Source organism: Pelobates fuscus, chromosome 2 (assembly GCF_036172605.1).
Source record: "Pelobates fuscus isolate aPelFus1 chromosome 2, aPelFus1.pri, whole genome shotgun sequence".
NCBI classification, from domain to species: domain Eukaryota; kingdom Metazoa; phylum Chordata; class Amphibia; order Anura; family Pelobatidae; genus Pelobates; species Pelobates fuscus.
This window is the reverse complement of record NC_086318.1, coordinates 355,037,350-355,053,518: the sequence shown is the minus strand read 5'-3', so window position 1 is coordinate 355,053,518 and position 16,169 is coordinate 355,037,350. Positions and strand designations below refer to the sequence as shown.

Below are 16,169 nucleotides of genomic sequence, written 5' to 3'. Positions count from 1 at the left end.
GCTCATTGGCCTAGCATTTGCCTTTATGCAAATTGCTCCTTCGCACCCTGAATCCAGCTCAATTATTCACACCTAACCACCTGAAGGCACTAAAATTACTGGTAGCTAAGGAAAACAACGATCAGCCACGAGGTTTGGTAATCTTTTGTAGCCTTCTATCATTTGGATTATTTATTTGCTTTTTTTTTTTTTTAAACTTGCTTTATTATTTCACCACAGCCTAAAGGAAAGGCTTCCCAGCGGGCGTGCCTTTGAATGTACCCGTCATGTCATACTTACCTGGCAGGGGAGCAATAGCCATGATCCCTAAGGTGGCTCTCCCAGAGTGAGGCTGGTTCATTGCACTCCGTACCAGTTGACCTCTGCGATTTCCTCAAATGTGGGAAACTCAACTGCATAATTTATGGTAGTGGGGGACTGCGTTCGCGCTTTCTCCTGTGTTTGCTTGTTTGACAAAAATAGAGAACTTCACCAATTCTGACGAAGGATAATTTCAGCCACGGCACCCGTCTTCTTTGGCTCTTACTTTCCACATCAAGCAGGCAGCGACAATCATTTCCTAGGCTTGATCATTTTTATTATCTATGTTTTCTGGAGACCAGTTTTAAGACAGAATTTCACTTTTTATTTTAACTTTTCAGCTTTTTTTTCATCATTTTTTTATCCTGACTTCTTTTGATTTATTGTATGCTTCAATGCAATGGAAGAAATAAAGAATTGTAGACCTATATTACGTCTTCCAACAGAACGTAACGTTTGATTGAATTTCTGGGAAAAAAAGATTTTCTGGATCAAGGCAGTGAATTGCCGCTTGAGACAATCAGACCAAACCTTAGGAATAGCTGGGTGGTCGCTAGCACTTACTAATGAACACCATGGAATTTTGAAAAAGCCACCACAAATGTTCTTTCAGCCCTGTTGAGTGTGGATGAAGAGAAGACAGGTGCTAGGCAAGGGTCATTCCTATCGATGGAGTCATGAAATGTGTGACTTTGGGGACGAACGTAGACCAGCGGATTGTGTACTCTGCCTAATGGCTGCTGTAGTAGAATCTTGGCAAAACTGTTTCCAAAGAGAGAAAAAAAATTGTACAAGGTTTGCTGCAAGATATGGTTGCCCTCACTCTCTGTTATAGGTTTGGAACCATTCCAAGATGCCATATAAGAAGACCGAGGAATTTGTTGGGGTTTAAGCTTCCCTGTAGGAGATAGCGGGCCTAATTAGAATATTGCCTCCCATAATCCTTTGCAATGGCTTATGGTCATGAACTTTTTCTCACCGCTGTCTTAAAGTGTCCTTACGTGGTAGCTCTTAAAAGCTGGCCCACTTGAACAGCTAGCTTTGCGCAGTGGCAGTATCGTAGCCCATGAGGTCAATCCGAGGCGTGATTATTGCTAATTGAAAACTTTACCCAATACCCCGCCATGATGACTTGAAATACAGTCAGCATTGGCAATTTTTGACAGGCTCTAAGGAGACTGAAAGATTGGTTTAATAAAAGTTTATGGCGCCCCATGTCTAGGGCGTGTCTTACGTGACTCCCGTTTCTTCCTGAGCTCTGTTGCACCATTCCTTCCGCTGGCTTCTTAGCATTTCCCTTTTACCTTTCTCTCCCACTGAATTCACTTGTTTCCGGCAGCACACTATTCTCACTACATGCTACGAATTCCCATCCTTCGGCTCATTGGCCTAGCATTTGCCTTTATGCAAATTGCTCCTTCGCACCCTGAATCCAGCTCAATTATTCACACCTAACCACCTGAAGGCACTAAAATTACTGGTAGCTAAGGAAAACAACGATCAGCCACGAGGTTTGGTAATCTTTTGTAGCCTTCTATCATTTGGATTATTTATTTGCTTTTTTTTTTTTTTAAACTTGCTTTATTATTTCACCACAGCCTAAAGGAAAGGCTTCCCAGCGGGCGTGCCTTTGAATGTACCCGTCATGTCATACTTACCTGGCAGGGGAGCAATAGCCATGATCCCTAAGGTGGCTCTCCCAGAGTGAGGCTGGTTCATTGCACTCCGTACCAGTTGACCTCTGCGATTTCCTCAAATGTGGGAAACTCAACTGCATAATTTATGGTAGTGGGGGACTGCGTTCGCGCTTTCTCCTGTGTTTGCTTGTTTGACAAAAATAGAGAACTTCACCAATTCTGACGAAGGATAATTTCAGCCACGGCACCCGTCTTCTTTGGCTCTTACTTTCCACATCAAGCAGGCAGCGACAATCATTTCCTAGGCTTGATCATTTTTATTATCTATGTTTTCTGGAGACCAGTTTTAAGACAGAATTTCACTTTTTATTTTAACTTTTCAGCTTTTTTTTCATCATTTTTTTATCCTGACTTCTTTTGATTTATTGTATGCTTCAATGCAATGGAAGAAATAAAGAATTGGAGACCTATATTACGTCTTCCAACAGAACGTAACGTTTGATTGAATTTCTGGGAAAAAAAGATTTTCTGGATCAAGGCAGTGAATTGCCGCTTGAGACAATCAGACCAAACCTTAGGAATAGCTGGGTGGTCGCTAGCACTTACTAATGAACACCATGGAATTTTGAAAAAGCCACCACAAATGTTCTTTCAGCCCTGTTGAGTGTGGATGAAGAGAAGACAGGTGCTAGGCAAGGGTCATTCCTATCGATGGAGTCATGAAATGTGTGACTTTGGGGACGAACGTAGACCAGCGGATTGTGTACTCTGCCTAATGGCTGCTGTAGTAGAATCTTGGCAAAACTGTTTCCAAAGAGAGAAAAAAAATTGTACAAGGTTTGCTGCAAGATATGGTTGCCCTCACTCTCTGTTATAGGTTTGGAACCATTCCAAGATGCCATATAAGAAGACCGAGGAATTTGTTGGGGTTTAAGCTTCCCTGTAGGAGGAAGCGGGCCTAATTAGAATATTGCCTCCCATAATCCTTTGCAATGGCTTATGGTCATGAACTTTTTCTCACCGCTGTCTTAAAGTGTCCTTACGTGGTAGCTCTTAAAAGCTGGCCCACTTGAACAGCTAGCTTTGCGCAGTGGCAGTATCGTAGCCCATGAGGTCAATCCGAGGCGTGATTATTGCTAATTGAAAACTTTACCCAATACCCCGCCATGATGACTTGAAATACAGTCAGCATTGGCAATTTTTGACAGGCTCTAAGGAGACTGAAAGATTGGTTTAATAAAAGTTTATGGCGCCCCATGTCTAGGGCGTGTCTTACGTGACTCCCGTTTCTTCCTGAGCTCTGTTGCACCATTCCTTCCGCTGGCTTCTTAGCATTTCCCTTTTACCTTTCTCTCCCACTGAATTCACTTGTTTCCGGCAGCACACTATTCTCACTACATGCTACGAATTCCCATCCTTCGGCTCATTGGCCTAGCATTTGCCTTTATGCAAATTGCTCCTTCGCACCCTGAATCCAGCTCAATTATTCACACCTAACCACCTGAAGGCACTAAAATTACTGGTAGCTAAGGAAAACAACGATCAGCCACGAGGTTTGGTAATCTTTTGTAGCCTTCTATCATTTGGATTATTTATTTGCTTTTTTTTTTTTTTTTTTTTAACTTGCTTTATTATTTCACCACAGCCTAAAGGAAAGGCTTCCCAGCGGGCGTGCCTTTGAATGTACCCGTCATGTCATACCTACCTGGCAGGGGAGCAATAGCCATGATCCCTAAGATGGCTCTCCCAGAGTGAGGCTGGTTCATTGCACTCCGTACCAGTTGACCTCTGCGATTTCCTCAAATGTGGGAAACTCGACTGCATAATTTATGGTAGTGGGGGACTGCGTTCGCGCTTTCCCCTGTGTTTGCTTGTTTGACAAAAATAGAGAACTTCACCAATTCTGACGAAGGATAATTTCAGCCACGGCACCCGTCTTCTTTGGCTCTTACTTTCCACATCAAGCAGGCAGCGACAATCATTTCCTAGGCTTGATCATTTTTATTATCTATGTTTTCTGGAGACCAGTTTTAAGCCAGAATTTCACTTTTTATTTTAACTTTTCAGCTTTTTTTTCATCATTTTTTTATCCTGACTTCTTTTGATTTATTGTATGCTTCAATGCAATGGAAGAAATAAAGAATTGGAGACCTATATTACGTCTTCCAACAGAACGTAACGTTTGATTGAATTTCTGGGAAAAAAAGATTTTCTGGATCAAGGCAGTGAATTGCCGCTTGAGACAATCAGACCAAACCTTAGGAATAGCTGGGTGGTCGCTAGCACTTACTAATGAACACCATGGAATTTTGAAAAAGCCACCACAAATGTTCTTTCAGCCCTGTTGAGTGTGGATGAAGAGAAGACAGGTGCTAGGCAAGGGTCATTCCTATCGATGGAGTCATGAAATGTGTGACTTTGGGGACGAACGTAGACCAGCGGATTGTGTACTCTGCCTAATGGCTGCTGTAGTAGAATCTTGGCAAAACCGTTTCCAAAGAGAGAAAAAAAATTGTACAAGGTTTGCTGCAAGATATGGTTGCCCTCACTCTCTGTTATAGGTTTGGAACCATTCCAAGATGCCATATAAGAAGACCGAGGAATTTGTTGGGGTTTAAGCTTCCCTGTAGGAGGAAGCGGGCCTAATTAGAATATTGCCTCCCATAATCCTTTGCAATGGCTTATGGTCATGAACTTTTTCTCACCGCTGTCTTAAAGTGTCCTTACGTGGTAGCTCTTAAAAGCTGGCCCACTTGAACAGCTAGCTTTGCGCAGTGGCAGTATCGTAGCCCATGAGGTCAATCCGAGGCGTGATTATTGCTAATTGAAAACTTTACCCACTACCCCGCCATGATGACTTGAAATACAGTCAGCATTGGCAATTTTTGACAGGCTCTAAGGAGACTGAAAGATGGGTTTAATAAAAGTTTATGGCGCCCCATGTCTAGGGCGTGTCTTACGTGACTCCCGTTTCTTCCTGAGCTCTGTTGCACCATTCCTTCCGCTGGCTTCTTAGAATTTCCCTTTTACCTTTCTCTCCCACTGAATTCACTTGTTTCCGGCAGCACACTATTCTCACTACATGCTACGAATTCTCATCCTTCGGCTCATTGGCCTAGCATTTGCCTTTATGCAAATTGCTCCTTCGCACCCTGAATCCAGCTTAATTATTCACACCTAACCACCTGAAGGCACTAAAATTACTGGTAGCTAAGGAAAACAACGATCAGCCACGAGGTTTGGTAATCTTTTGTAGCCTTCTATCATTTGGATTATTTATTTGCTTTATTTTTTTTTAACTTGCTTTATTATTTCACCACAGCCTAAAGGAAAGGCTTCCCAGCGGGCGTGCCTTTGAATGTACCCATCATGTCATATTTACCTGGCAGGAGAGCAATAGCCATGATCCCTAAGGTGGCTCTCCCAGAGTCATGCTGGTTCATTGCACTCTGTACCAGTTGACCTCTGCGATTTCCTCAAATGTGGGAGACTCGACTGCATAATTTATGGTAGTGGGGGACTGCGTTCGCGCTTTCCCCTGTGTTTGCTTGTTTGACAAAAATAGAGAACTTCACCAATTCTGACGAAGGATAATTTCAGCCACGGCACCTGTCTTCTTTGGCTCTTACTTTCCACATCAAGCAGGCAGCGACAATCATTTCCTAGGCTTGATCATTTTTATTATCCATGTTTTCTGGAGACCAGTTTTAAGCCAGAATTTCACTTTTTATTTTAACTTTTCAGCTTTTTTTTCATCATTTTTTTATCCTGACTTCTTTTGATTTATTGTATGCTTCAATGCAATGGAAGAAATAAAGAATTGGAGACCTATATTACGTCTTCCAACAGAACGTAACGTTTGATTGAATTTCTGGGAAAAAAAGATTTTCTGGATCAAGGCAGTGAATTGCCGCTTGAGACAATCAGACCAAACCTTAGGAATAGCTGGGTGGTCGCTAGCACTTACTAATGAACACCATGGAATTTTGAAAAAGCCACCACAAATGTTCTTTCAGCCCTGTTGAGTGTGGATGAAGAGAAGACAGGTGCTAGGCAAGGGTCATTCCTATCGATGGAGTCATGAAATGTGTGACTTTGGGGACGAACGTAGACCAGCGGATTGTGTACTCTGCCTAATGGCTGCTGTAGTAGAATCTTGGCAAAACTGTTTCCAAAGAGAGAAAAAAAATTGTACAAGGTTTGCTGCAAGATATGGTTGCCCTCACTCTCTGTTATAGGTTTGGAACCATTCCAAGATGCCATATAAGAAGACCGAGGAATTTGTTGGGGTTTAAGCTTCCCTGTAGGAGGAAGCGGGCCTAATTAGAATATTGCCTCCCACAATCCTTTGCAATGGCTTATGGTCATGAACTTTTTCTCACCGCTGTCTTAAAGTGTCCTTACGTGGTAGCTCTTAAAAGCTGGCCCACTTGAACAGTTATCTTTGCGCAGTGGCAGTATCGTAGCCCATGAGGTCAATCCGAGGTGTGATTATTGCTAATTGAAAACTTTACCCAATACCCCCCCATGATGACTTGAAATACAGTCAGCATTGGCAATTTTTGACAGGCTCTAAGGAGACTGAAAGATTGGTTTAATAAAAGTTTATGGCGCCCCATGTCTAGGGCGTGTCTTACGTGACTCCCGTTTCTTCCTGAGCTCTGTTGCACCATTCCTTCCGCTGGCTTCTTAGCATTTCCCTTTTACCTTTCTCTCCCACTGAATTCACTTGTTTCCGGCAGCACACTATTCTCACTACATGCTACGAATTCCCATCCTTCGGCTCATTGGCCTAGCATTTGCCTTTATGCAAATTGCTCCTTCGCACCCTGAATCCAGCTCAATTATTCACACCTAACCACCTGAAGGCACTAAAATTACTGGTAGCTAAGGAAAACAACGATCAGCCACGAGGTTTGGTAATCTTTTGTAGCCTTCTATCATTTGGATTATTTATTTGCTTTTTTTTTTTTTAACTTGCTTTATTATTTCACCATAGCCTAAAGGAAAGGCTTCCCAGCGGGCGTGCCTTTGAATGTACCCGTCATGTCATACTTACCTGGCAGGGGAGTAATAGCCATGATCCCTAAGGTGGCTCTCCCAGAGTGAGGCTGGTTCATTGCACTCCGTACCAGTTGACCTCTGCGATTTCCTCAAATGTGGGAAACTCGACTGCATAATTTATGGTAGTGGGGGACTGCGTTCGCGCTTTCCCCTGTGTTTGCTTGTTTGACAAAAATAGAGAACTTCACCAATTCTGACGAAGGATAATTTCAGCCACGGCACCCGTCTTCTTTGGCTCTTACTTTCCGCATCAAGCAGGCAGCGACAATCATTTCCTAGGCTTGATCATTTTTATTATCTATGTTTTCTGGAGACCAGTTTTAAGCCAGAATTTCACTTTTTATTTTAACTTTTCAGCTTTTTTTTCATCATTTTTTTATCCTGACTTCTTTTGATTTATTGTATGCTTCAATGCAATGGAAGAAATAAAGAATTGGAGACCTATATTACGTCTTCCAACAGAACGTAACGTTTGATTGAATTTCTGGGAAAAAAAGATTTTCTGGATCAAATCAGTGAATTGCCGCTTGAGACAATCAGACCAAACCTTAGGAATAGCTGGGTGGTCGCTAGCACTTACTAATGAACACCATGGAATTTTGAAAAAGCCACCACAAATGTTCTTTCAGCCCTGTTGAGTGTGGATGAAGAGAAGACAGGTGCTAGGCAAGGGTCATTCCTATCGATGGAGTCATGAAATGTGTGACTTTGGGGACGAACGTAGACCAGCGGATTGTGTACTCTGCCTAATGGCTGCTGTAGTAGAATCTTGGCAAAACTGTTTCCAAAGAGAGAAAAAAAATTGTACAAGGTTTGCTGCAAGATATGGTTGCCCTCACTCTCTGTTATAGGTTTGGAACCATTCCAAGATGCCATATAAGAAGACCGAGGAATTTGTTGGGGTTTAAGCTTCCCTGTAGGAGGAAGCGGGCCTAATTAGAATATTGCCTCCCATAATCCTTTGCAATGGCTTATGGTCATGAACTTTTTCTCACCGCTGTCTTAAAGTGTCCTTACGTGGTAGCTCTTAAAAGCTGGCCCACTTGAACAGCTAGCTTTGCGCAGTGGCAGTATCGTAGCCCATGAGGTCAATCCGAGGCGTGATTATTGCTAATTGAAAACTTTACCCAATACCCCGCCATGATGACTTGAAATACAGTCAGCATTGGCAATTTTTGACAGGCTCTAAGGAGACTGAAAGATTGGTTTAATAAAAGTTTATGGCGCCCCATGTCTAAGAAGACCGAGGAATTTGTTGGGGTTTAAGCTTCCCTGTAGGAGGAAGCGGGCCTAATTAGAATATTGCCTCCCACAATCCTTTGCAATGGCTTATGGTCATGAACTTTTTCTCACCGCTGTCTTAAAGTGTCCTTATGTGGTAGCTCTTAAAAGCTGGCCCACTTGAACAGTTAACTTTGCGCAGTGGCAGTATCGTAGCCCATGAGGTCAATTCGAGGCGTGATTATTGCTAATTGAAAACTTTACCCAATACCCCGCCATGATGACTTGAAATACAGTCAGCATTGGCAATTTTTGACAGGCTCTAAGGAGACTGAAAGATTGGTTTAATAAAAGTTTATGGCGCCCCATGTCTAGGGCGTGTCTTACGTGACTCCCGTTTCTTCCTGAGCTCTGTTGCACCATTCCTTCCGCTGGCTTCTTAGCATTTCCCTTTTACCTTTCTCTCCCACTGAATTCACTTGTTTCCGGCAGCACACTATTCTCACTACATGCTACGAATTCCCATCCTTCGGCTCATTGGCCTAGCATTTGCCTTTATGCAAATTGCTCCTTCGCACCCTGAATCCAGCTCAATTATTCACACCTAACCACCTGAAGGCACTAAAATTACTGGTAGCTAAGGAAAACAACGATCAGCCACGAGGTTTGGTAATCTTTTGTAGCCTTCTATCATTTGGATTATTTATTTGCTTTTTATTTTTTTTACTTGCTTTATTATTTCACCACAGCCTAAAGGAAAGGCTTCCCAGCGGGCGTGCCTTTGAATGTACCCGTCATGTCATACTTACCTGGCAGAGGAGCAATAGCCATGATCCCTAAGGTGGCTCTCCCAGAGTGAGGCTGGTTCATTGCACTCCGTACCAGTTGACCTCTGCGATTTCCTCAAATGTGGGAAACTCGACTGCATAATTTATGGTAGTGGGGGACTGCGTTCGCGCTTTCCCCTGTGTTTGCTTGTTTGACAAAAATAGAGAACTTCACCAATTCTGACGAAGGATAATTTCAGCCACGGCACCCGTCTTCTTTGGCTCTTACTTTCCGCATCAAGCAGGCAGCGACAATCATTTCCTAGGCTTGATCATTTTTATTATCTATGTTTTCTGGAGACCAGTTTTAAGCCAGAATTTCACTTTTTATTTTAACTTTTCAGCTTTTTTTTCATCATTTTTTTATCCTGACTTCTTTTGATTTATTGTATGCTTCAATGCAATGGAAGAAATAAAGAATTGTAGACCTATATTACGTCTTCCAACAGAACGTAACGTTTGATTGAATTTCTGGGAAAAAAAGATTTTCTGGATCAAGGCAGTGAATTGCCGCTTGAGACAATCAGACCAAACCTTAGGAATAGCTGGGTGGTCGCTAGCACTTACTAATGAACACCATGGAATTTTGAAAAAGCCACCACAAATGTTCTTTCAGCCCTGTTGAGTGTGGATGAAGAGAAGACAGGTGCTAGGCAAGGGTCATTCCTATCGATGGAGTCATGAAATGTGTGACTTTGGGGACGAACGTAGACCAGCGGATTGTGTACTCTGCCTAATGGCTGCTGTAGTAGAATCTTGGCAAAACTGTTTCCAAAGAGAGAAAAAAAATTGTACAAGGTTTGCTGCAAGATATGGTTGCCCTCACTCTCTGTTATAGGTTTGGAACCATTCCAAGATGCCATATAAGAAGACCGAGGAATTTGTTGGGGTTTAAGCTTCCCTGTAGGAGATAGCGGGCCTAATTAGAATATTGCCTCCCATAATCCTTTGCAATGGCTTATGGTCATGAACTTTTTCTCACCGCTGTCTTAAAGTGTCCTTACGTGGTAGCTCTTAAAAGCTGGCCCACTTGAACAGCTAGCTTTGCGCAGTGGCAGTATCGTAGCCCATGAGGTCAATCCGAGGCGTGATTATTGCTAATTGAAAACTTTACCCAATACCCCGCCATGATGACTTGAAATACAGTCAGCATTGGCAATTTTTGACAGGCTCTAAGGAGACTGAAAGATTGGTTTAATAAAAGTTTATGGCGCCCCATGTCTAGGGCGTGTCTTACGTGACTCCCGTTTCTTCCTGAGCTCTGTTGCACCATTCCTTCCGCTGGCTTCTTAGCATTTCCCTTTTACCTTTCTCTCCCACTGAATTCACTTGTTTCCGGCAGCACACTATTCTCACTACATGCTACGAATTCCCATCCTTCGGCTCATTGGCCTAGCATTTGCCTTTATGCAAATTGCTCCTTCGCACCCTGAATCCAGCTCAATTATTCACACCTAACCACCTGAAGGCACTAAAATTACTGGTAGCTAAGGAAAACAACGATCAGCCACGAGGTTTGGTAATCTTTTGTAGCCTTCTATCATTTGGATTATTTATTTGCTTTTTTTTTTTTTTAAACTTGCTTTATTATTTCACCACAGCCTAAAGGAAAGGCTTCCCAGCGGGCGTGCCTTTGAATGTACCCTTCATGTCATACTTACCTGGCAGGGGAGCAATAGCCATGATCCCTAAGGTGGCTCTCCCAGAGTGAGGCTGGTTCATTGCACTCCGTACCAGTTGACCTCTGCGATTTCCTCAAATGTGGGAAACTCAACTGCATAATTTATGGTAGTGGGGGACTGCGTTCGCGCTTTCTCCTGTGTTTGCTTGTTTGACAAAAATAGAGAACTTCACCAATTCTGACGAAGGATAATTTCAGCCACGGCACCCGTCTTCTTTGGCTCTTACTTTCCACATCAAGCAGGCAGCGACAATCATTTCCTAGGCTTGATCATTTTTATTATCTATGTTTTCTGGAGACCAGTTTTAAGACAGAATTTCACTTTTTATTTTAACTTTTCAGCTTTTTTTTCATCATTTTTTTATCCTGACTTCTTTTGATTTATTGTATGCTTCAATGCAATGGAAGAAATAAAGAATTGGAGACCTATATTACGTCTTCCAACAGAACGTAACGTTTGATTGAATTTCTGGGAAAAAAAGATTTTCTGGATCAAGGCAGTGAATTGCCGCTTGAGACAATCAGACCAAACCTTAGGAATAGCTGGGTGGTCGCTAGCACTTACTAATGAACACCATGGAATTTTGAAAAAGCCACCACAAATGTTCTTTCAGCCCTGTTGAGTGTGGATGAAGAGAAGACAGGTGCTAGGCAAGGGTCATTCCTATCGATGGAGTCATGAAATGTGTGACTTTGGGGACGAACGTAGACCAGCGGATTGTGTACTCTGCCTAATGGCTGCTGTAGTAGAATCTTGGCAAAACTGTTTCCAAAGAGAGAAAAAAAATTGTACAAGGTTTGCTGCAAGATATGGTTGCCCTCACTCTCTGTTATAGGTTTGGAACCATTCCAAGATGCCATATAAGAAGACCGAGGAATTTGTTGGGGTTTAAGCTTCCCTGTAGGAGGAAGCGGGCCTAATTAGAATATTGCCTCCCATAATCCTTTGCAATGGCTTATGGTCATGAACTTTTTCTCACCGCTGTCTTAAAGTGTCCTTACGTGGTAGCTCTTAAAAGCTGGCCCACTTGAACAGCTAGCTTTGCGCAGTGGCAGTATCGTAGCCCATGAGGTCAATCCGAGGCGTGATTATTGCTAATTGAAAACTTTACCCAATACCCCGCCATGATGACTTGAAATACAGTCAGCATTGGCAATTTTTGACAGGCTCTAAGGAGACTGAAAGATTGGTTTAATAAAAGTTTATGGCGCCCCATGTCTAGGGCGTGTCTTACGTGACTCCCGTTTCTTCCTGAGCTCTGTTGCACCATTCCTTCCGCTGGCTTCTTAGCATTTCCCTTTTACCTTTCTCTCCCACTGAATTCACTTGTTTCCGGCAGCACACTATTCTCACTACATGCTACGAATTCCCATCCTTCGGCTCATTGGCCTAGCATTTGCCTTTATGCAAATTGCTCCTTCGCACCCTGAATCCAGCTCAATTATTCACACCTAACCACCTGAAGGCACTAAAATTACTGGTAGCTAAGGAAAACAACGATCAGCCACGAGGTTTGGTAATCTTTTGTAGCCTTCTATCATTTGGATTATTTATTTGCTTTTTTTTTTTTTTTTTTTAACTTGCTTTATTATTTCACCACAGCCTAAAGGAAAGGCTTCCCAGCGGGCGTGCCTTTGAATGTACCCGTCATGTCATACCTACCTGGCAGGGGAGCAATAGCCATGATCCCTAAGATGGCTCTCCCAGAGTGAGGCTGGTTCATTGCACTCCGTACCAGTTGACCTCTGCGATTTCCTCAAATGTGGGAAACTCGACTGCATAATTTATGGTAGTGGGGGACTGCGTTCGCGCTTTCCCCTGTGTTTGCTTGTTTGACAAAAATAGAGAACTTCACCAATTCTGACGAAGGATAATTTCAGCCACGGCACCCGTCTTCTTTGGCTCTTACTTTCCACATCAAGCAGGCAGCGACAATCATTTCCTAGGCTTGATCATTTTTATTATCTATGTTTTCTGGAGACCAGTTTTAAGCCAGAATTTCACTTTTTATTTTAACTTTTCAGCTTTTTTTTCATAATTTTTTTATCCTGACTTCTTTTGATTTATTGTATGCTTCAATGCAATGGAAGAAATAAAGAATTGGAGACCTATATTACGTCTTCCAACAGAACGTAACGTTTGATTGAATTTCTGGGAAAAAAAGATTTTCTGGATCAAGGCAGTGAATTGCCGCTTGAGACAATCAGACCAAACCTTAGGAATAGCTGGGTGGTCGCTAGCACTTACTAATGAACACCATGGAATTTTGAAAAAGCCACCACAAATGTTCTTTCAGCCCTGTTGAGTGTGGATGAAGAGAAGACAGGTGCTAGGCAAGGGTCATTCCTATCGATGGAGTCATGAAATGTGTGACTTTGGGGACGAACGTAGACCAGCGGATTGTGTACTCTGCCTAATGGCTGCTGTAGTAGAATCTTGGCAAAACCGTTTCCAAAGAGAGAAAAAAAATTGTACAAGGTTTGCTGCAAGATATGGTTGCCCTCACTCTCTGTTATAGGTTTGGAACCATTCCAAGATGCCATATAAGAAGACCGAGGAATTTGTTGGGGTTTAAGCTTCCCTGTAGGAGGAAGCGGGCCTAATTAGAATATTGCCTCCCATAATCCTTTGCAATGGCTTATGGTCATGAACTTTTTCTCACCGCTGTCTTAAAGTGTCCTTACGTGGTAGCTCTTAAAAGCTGGCCCACTTGAACAGCTAGCTTTGCGCAGTGGCAGTATCGTAGCCCATGAGGTCAATCCGAGGCGTGATTATTGCTAATTGAAAACTTTACCCAATACCCCGCCATGATGACTTGAAATACAGTCAGCATTGGCAATTTTTGACAGGCTCTAAGGAGACTGAAAGATGGGTTTAATAAAAGTTTATGGCGCCCCATGTCTAGGGCGTGTCTTACGTGACTCCCGTTTCTTCCTGAGCTCTGTTGCACCATTCCTTCCGCTGGCTTCTTAGAATTTCCCTTTTACCTTTCTCTCCCACTGAATTCACTTGTTTCCGGCAGCACACTATTCTCACTACATGCTACGAATTCTCATCCTTCGGCTCATTGGCCTAGCATTTGCCTTTATGCAAATTGCTCCTTCGCACCCTGAATCCAGCTTAATTATTCACACCTAACCACCTGAAGGCACTAAAATTACTGGTAGCTAAGGAAAACAACGATCAGCCACGAGGTTTGGTAATCTTTTGTAGCCTTCTATCATTTGGATTATTTATTTGCTTTATTTTTTTTTAACTTGCTTTATTATTTCACCACAGCCTAAAGGAAAGGCTTCCCAGCGGGCGTGCCTTTGAATGTACCCATCATGTCATATTTACCTGGCAGGAGAGCAATAGCCATGATCCCTAAGGTGGCTCTCCCAGAGTCATGCTGGTTCATTGCACTCTGTACCAGTTGACCTCTGCGATTTCCTCAAATGTGGGAGACTCGACTGCATAATTTATGGTAGTGGGGGACTGCGTTCGCGCTTTCCCCTGTGTTTGCTTGTTTGACAAAAATAGAGAACTTCACCAATTCTGACGAAGGATAATTTCAGCCACGGCACCTGTCTTCTTTGGCTCTTACTTTCCACATCAAGCAGGCAGCGACAATCATTTCCTAGGCTTGATCATTTTTATTATCCATGTTTTCTGGAGACCAGTTTTAAGCCAGAATTTCACTTTTTATTTTAACTTTTCAGCTTTTTTTTCATCATTTTTTTATCCTGACTTCTTTTGATTTATTGTATGCTTCAATGCAATGGAAGAAATAAAGAATTGGAGACCTATATTACGTCTTCCAACAGAACGTAACGTTTGATTGAATTTCTGGGAAAAAAAGATTTTCTGGATCAAGGCAGTGAATTGCCGCTTGAGACAATCAGACCAAACCTTAGGAATAGCTGGGTGGTCGCTAGCACTTACTAATGAACACCATGGAATTTTGAAAAAGCCACCACAAATGTTCTTTCAGCCCTGTTGAGTGTGGATGAAGAGAAGACAGGTGCTAGGCAAGGGTCATTCCTATCGATGGAGTCATGAAATGTGTGACTTTGGGGACGAACGTAGACCAGCGGATTGTGTACTCTGCCTAATGGCTGCTGTAGTAGAATCTTGGCAAAACTGTTTCCAAAGAGAGAAAAAAAATTGTACAAGGTTTGCTGCAAGATATGGTTGCCCTCACTCTCTGTTATAGGTTTGGAACCATTCCAAGATGCCATATAAGAAGACCGAGGAATTTGTTGGGGTTTAAGCTTCCCTGTAGGAGGAAGCGGGCCTAATTAGAATATTGCCTCCCACAATCCTTTGCAATGGCTTATGGTCATGAACTTTTTCTCACCGCTGTCTTAAAGTGTCCTTACGTGGTAGCTCTTAAAAGCTGGCCCACTTGAACAGTTATCTTTGCGCAGTGGCAGTATCGTAGCCCATGAGGTCAATCCGAGGTGTGATTATTGCTAATTGAAAACTTTACCCAATACCCCCCCATGATGACTTGAAATACAGTCAGCATTGGCAATTTTTGACAGGCTCTAAGGAGACTGAAAGATTGGTTTAATAAAAGTTTATGGCGCCCCATGTCTAGGGCGTGTCTTACGTGACTCCCGTTTCTTCCTGAGCTCTGTTGCACCATTCCTTCCGCTGGCTTCTTAGCATTTCCCTTTTACCTTTCTCTCCCACTGAATTCACTTGTTTCCGGCAGCACACTATTCTCACTACATGCTACGAATTCCCATCCTTCGGCTCATTGGCCTAGCATTTGCCTTTATGCAAATTGCTCCTTCGCACCCTGAATCCAGCTCAATTATTCACACCTAACCACCTGAAGGCACTAAAATTACTGGTAGCTAAGGAAAACAACGATCAGCCACGAGGTTTGGTAATCTTTTGTAGCCTTCTATCATTTGGATTATTTATTTGCTTTTTTTTTTTTTAACTTGCTTTATTATTTCACCATAGCCTAAAGGAAAGGCTTCCCAGCGGGCGTGCCTTTGAATGTACCCGTCATGTCATACTTACCTGGCAGGGGAGTAATAGCCATGATCCCTAAGGTGGCTCTCCCAGAGTGAGGCTGGTTCATTGCACTCCGTACCAGTTGACCTCTGCGATTTCCTCAAATGTGGGAAACTCGACTGCATAATTTATGGTAGTGGGGGACTGCGTTCGCGCTTTCCCCTGTGTTTGCTTGTTTGACAAAAATAGAGAACTTCACCAATTCTGACGAAGGATAATTTCAGCCACGGCACCCGTCTTCTTTGGCTCTTACTTTCCGCATCAAGCAGGCAGCGACAATCATTTCCTAGGCTTGATCATTTTTATTATCTATGTTTTCTGGAGACCAGTTTTAAGCCAGAATTTCACTTTTTATTTTAACTTTTCAGCTTTTTTTTCATCATTTTTTTATCCTGACTTCTTTTGATTTATTGTATGCTTCAATGCAA

The 16,169-nt window shown here is 42.7% G+C and overlaps 20 non-coding genes across 20 annotated transcripts; all 20 read left to right on the top strand.

The window, feature by feature from the left end:
* Positions 1 to 271: 271 nt before the first annotated feature.
* On the top strand, positions 272 to 438 carry LOC134591268 (U1 spliceosomal RNA). Its single transcript, XR_010088070.1, has one exon. It is a non-coding gene; the product is annotated as a U1 spliceosomal RNA (small nuclear RNA).
* An 899-nt stretch (positions 439 to 1,337) lies between these two features.
* Positions 1,338 to 1,478, top strand: LOC134592443 (U4 spliceosomal RNA). Its single transcript, XR_010089070.1, has one exon. It is a non-coding gene; the product is annotated as a U4 spliceosomal RNA (small nuclear RNA).
* A 472-nt stretch (positions 1,479 to 1,950) lies between these two features.
* LOC134591267 (U1 spliceosomal RNA) lies at positions 1,951 to 2,117 on the top strand. The gene has a single exon (XR_010088069.1). It is a non-coding gene; the product is annotated as a U1 spliceosomal RNA (small nuclear RNA).
* Positions 2,118 to 3,016: 899 nt separating this feature from the next.
* Positions 3,017 to 3,157, top strand: LOC134592442 (U4 spliceosomal RNA). The gene has a single exon (XR_010089069.1). It is a non-coding gene; the product is annotated as a U4 spliceosomal RNA (small nuclear RNA).
* A 477-nt stretch (positions 3,158 to 3,634) lies between these two features.
* Positions 3,635 to 3,801, top strand: LOC134590689 (U1 spliceosomal RNA). The gene has a single exon (XR_010087575.1). It is a non-coding gene; the product is annotated as a U1 spliceosomal RNA (small nuclear RNA).
* An 899-nt stretch (positions 3,802 to 4,700) lies between these two features.
* Positions 4,701 to 4,841, top strand: LOC134593503 (U4 spliceosomal RNA). Its single transcript, XR_010089975.1, has one exon. It is a non-coding gene; the product is annotated as a U4 spliceosomal RNA (small nuclear RNA).
* A 470-nt stretch (positions 4,842 to 5,311) lies between these two features.
* Positions 5,312 to 5,478, top strand: LOC134591534 (U1 spliceosomal RNA). Its single transcript, XR_010088300.1, has one exon. It is a non-coding gene; the product is annotated as a U1 spliceosomal RNA (small nuclear RNA).
* Positions 5,479 to 6,377: 899 nt separating this feature from the next.
* LOC134593755 (U4 spliceosomal RNA) lies at positions 6,378 to 6,518 on the top strand. Its single transcript, XR_010090191.1, has one exon. It is a non-coding gene; the product is annotated as a U4 spliceosomal RNA (small nuclear RNA).
* A 470-nt stretch (positions 6,519 to 6,988) lies between these two features.
* LOC134589616 (U1 spliceosomal RNA) lies at positions 6,989 to 7,155 on the top strand. Its single transcript, XR_010086663.1, has one exon. It is a non-coding gene; the product is annotated as a U1 spliceosomal RNA (small nuclear RNA).
* Positions 7,156 to 8,054: 899 nt separating this feature from the next.
* Positions 8,055 to 8,195, top strand: LOC134592441 (U4 spliceosomal RNA). Its single transcript, XR_010089068.1, has one exon. It is a non-coding gene; the product is annotated as a U4 spliceosomal RNA (small nuclear RNA).
* A 217-nt stretch (positions 8,196 to 8,412) lies between these two features.
* Positions 8,413 to 8,553, top strand: LOC134593657 (U4 spliceosomal RNA). The gene has a single exon (XR_010090108.1). It is a non-coding gene; the product is annotated as a U4 spliceosomal RNA (small nuclear RNA).
* Positions 8,554 to 9,023: 470 nt separating this feature from the next.
* Positions 9,024 to 9,190, top strand: LOC134590410 (U1 spliceosomal RNA). Its single transcript, XR_010087338.1, has one exon. It is a non-coding gene; the product is annotated as a U1 spliceosomal RNA (small nuclear RNA).
* An 899-nt stretch (positions 9,191 to 10,089) lies between these two features.
* LOC134592439 (U4 spliceosomal RNA) lies at positions 10,090 to 10,230 on the top strand. Its single transcript, XR_010089067.1, has one exon. It is a non-coding gene; the product is annotated as a U4 spliceosomal RNA (small nuclear RNA).
* A 472-nt stretch (positions 10,231 to 10,702) lies between these two features.
* On the top strand, positions 10,703 to 10,869 carry LOC134591266 (U1 spliceosomal RNA). Its single transcript, XR_010088068.1, has one exon. It is a non-coding gene; the product is annotated as a U1 spliceosomal RNA (small nuclear RNA).
* An 899-nt stretch (positions 10,870 to 11,768) lies between these two features.
* On the top strand, positions 11,769 to 11,909 carry LOC134592438 (U4 spliceosomal RNA). Its single transcript, XR_010089066.1, has one exon. It is a non-coding gene; the product is annotated as a U4 spliceosomal RNA (small nuclear RNA).
* Positions 11,910 to 12,385: 476 nt separating this feature from the next.
* Positions 12,386 to 12,552, top strand: LOC134590688 (U1 spliceosomal RNA). The gene has a single exon (XR_010087574.1). It is a non-coding gene; the product is annotated as a U1 spliceosomal RNA (small nuclear RNA).
* An 899-nt stretch (positions 12,553 to 13,451) lies between these two features.
* Positions 13,452 to 13,592, top strand: LOC134592437 (U4 spliceosomal RNA). The gene has a single exon (XR_010089065.1). It is a non-coding gene; the product is annotated as a U4 spliceosomal RNA (small nuclear RNA).
* A 470-nt stretch (positions 13,593 to 14,062) lies between these two features.
* Positions 14,063 to 14,229, top strand: LOC134591533 (U1 spliceosomal RNA). Its single transcript, XR_010088299.1, has one exon. It is a non-coding gene; the product is annotated as a U1 spliceosomal RNA (small nuclear RNA).
* Positions 14,230 to 15,128: 899 nt separating this feature from the next.
* Positions 15,129 to 15,269, top strand: LOC134593754 (U4 spliceosomal RNA). Its single transcript, XR_010090190.1, has one exon. It is a non-coding gene; the product is annotated as a U4 spliceosomal RNA (small nuclear RNA).
* A 470-nt stretch (positions 15,270 to 15,739) lies between these two features.
* On the top strand, positions 15,740 to 15,906 carry LOC134589615 (U1 spliceosomal RNA). The gene has a single exon (XR_010086662.1). It is a non-coding gene; the product is annotated as a U1 spliceosomal RNA (small nuclear RNA).
* The last annotated feature ends 263 nt before the right edge of the window (positions 15,907 to 16,169 follow it).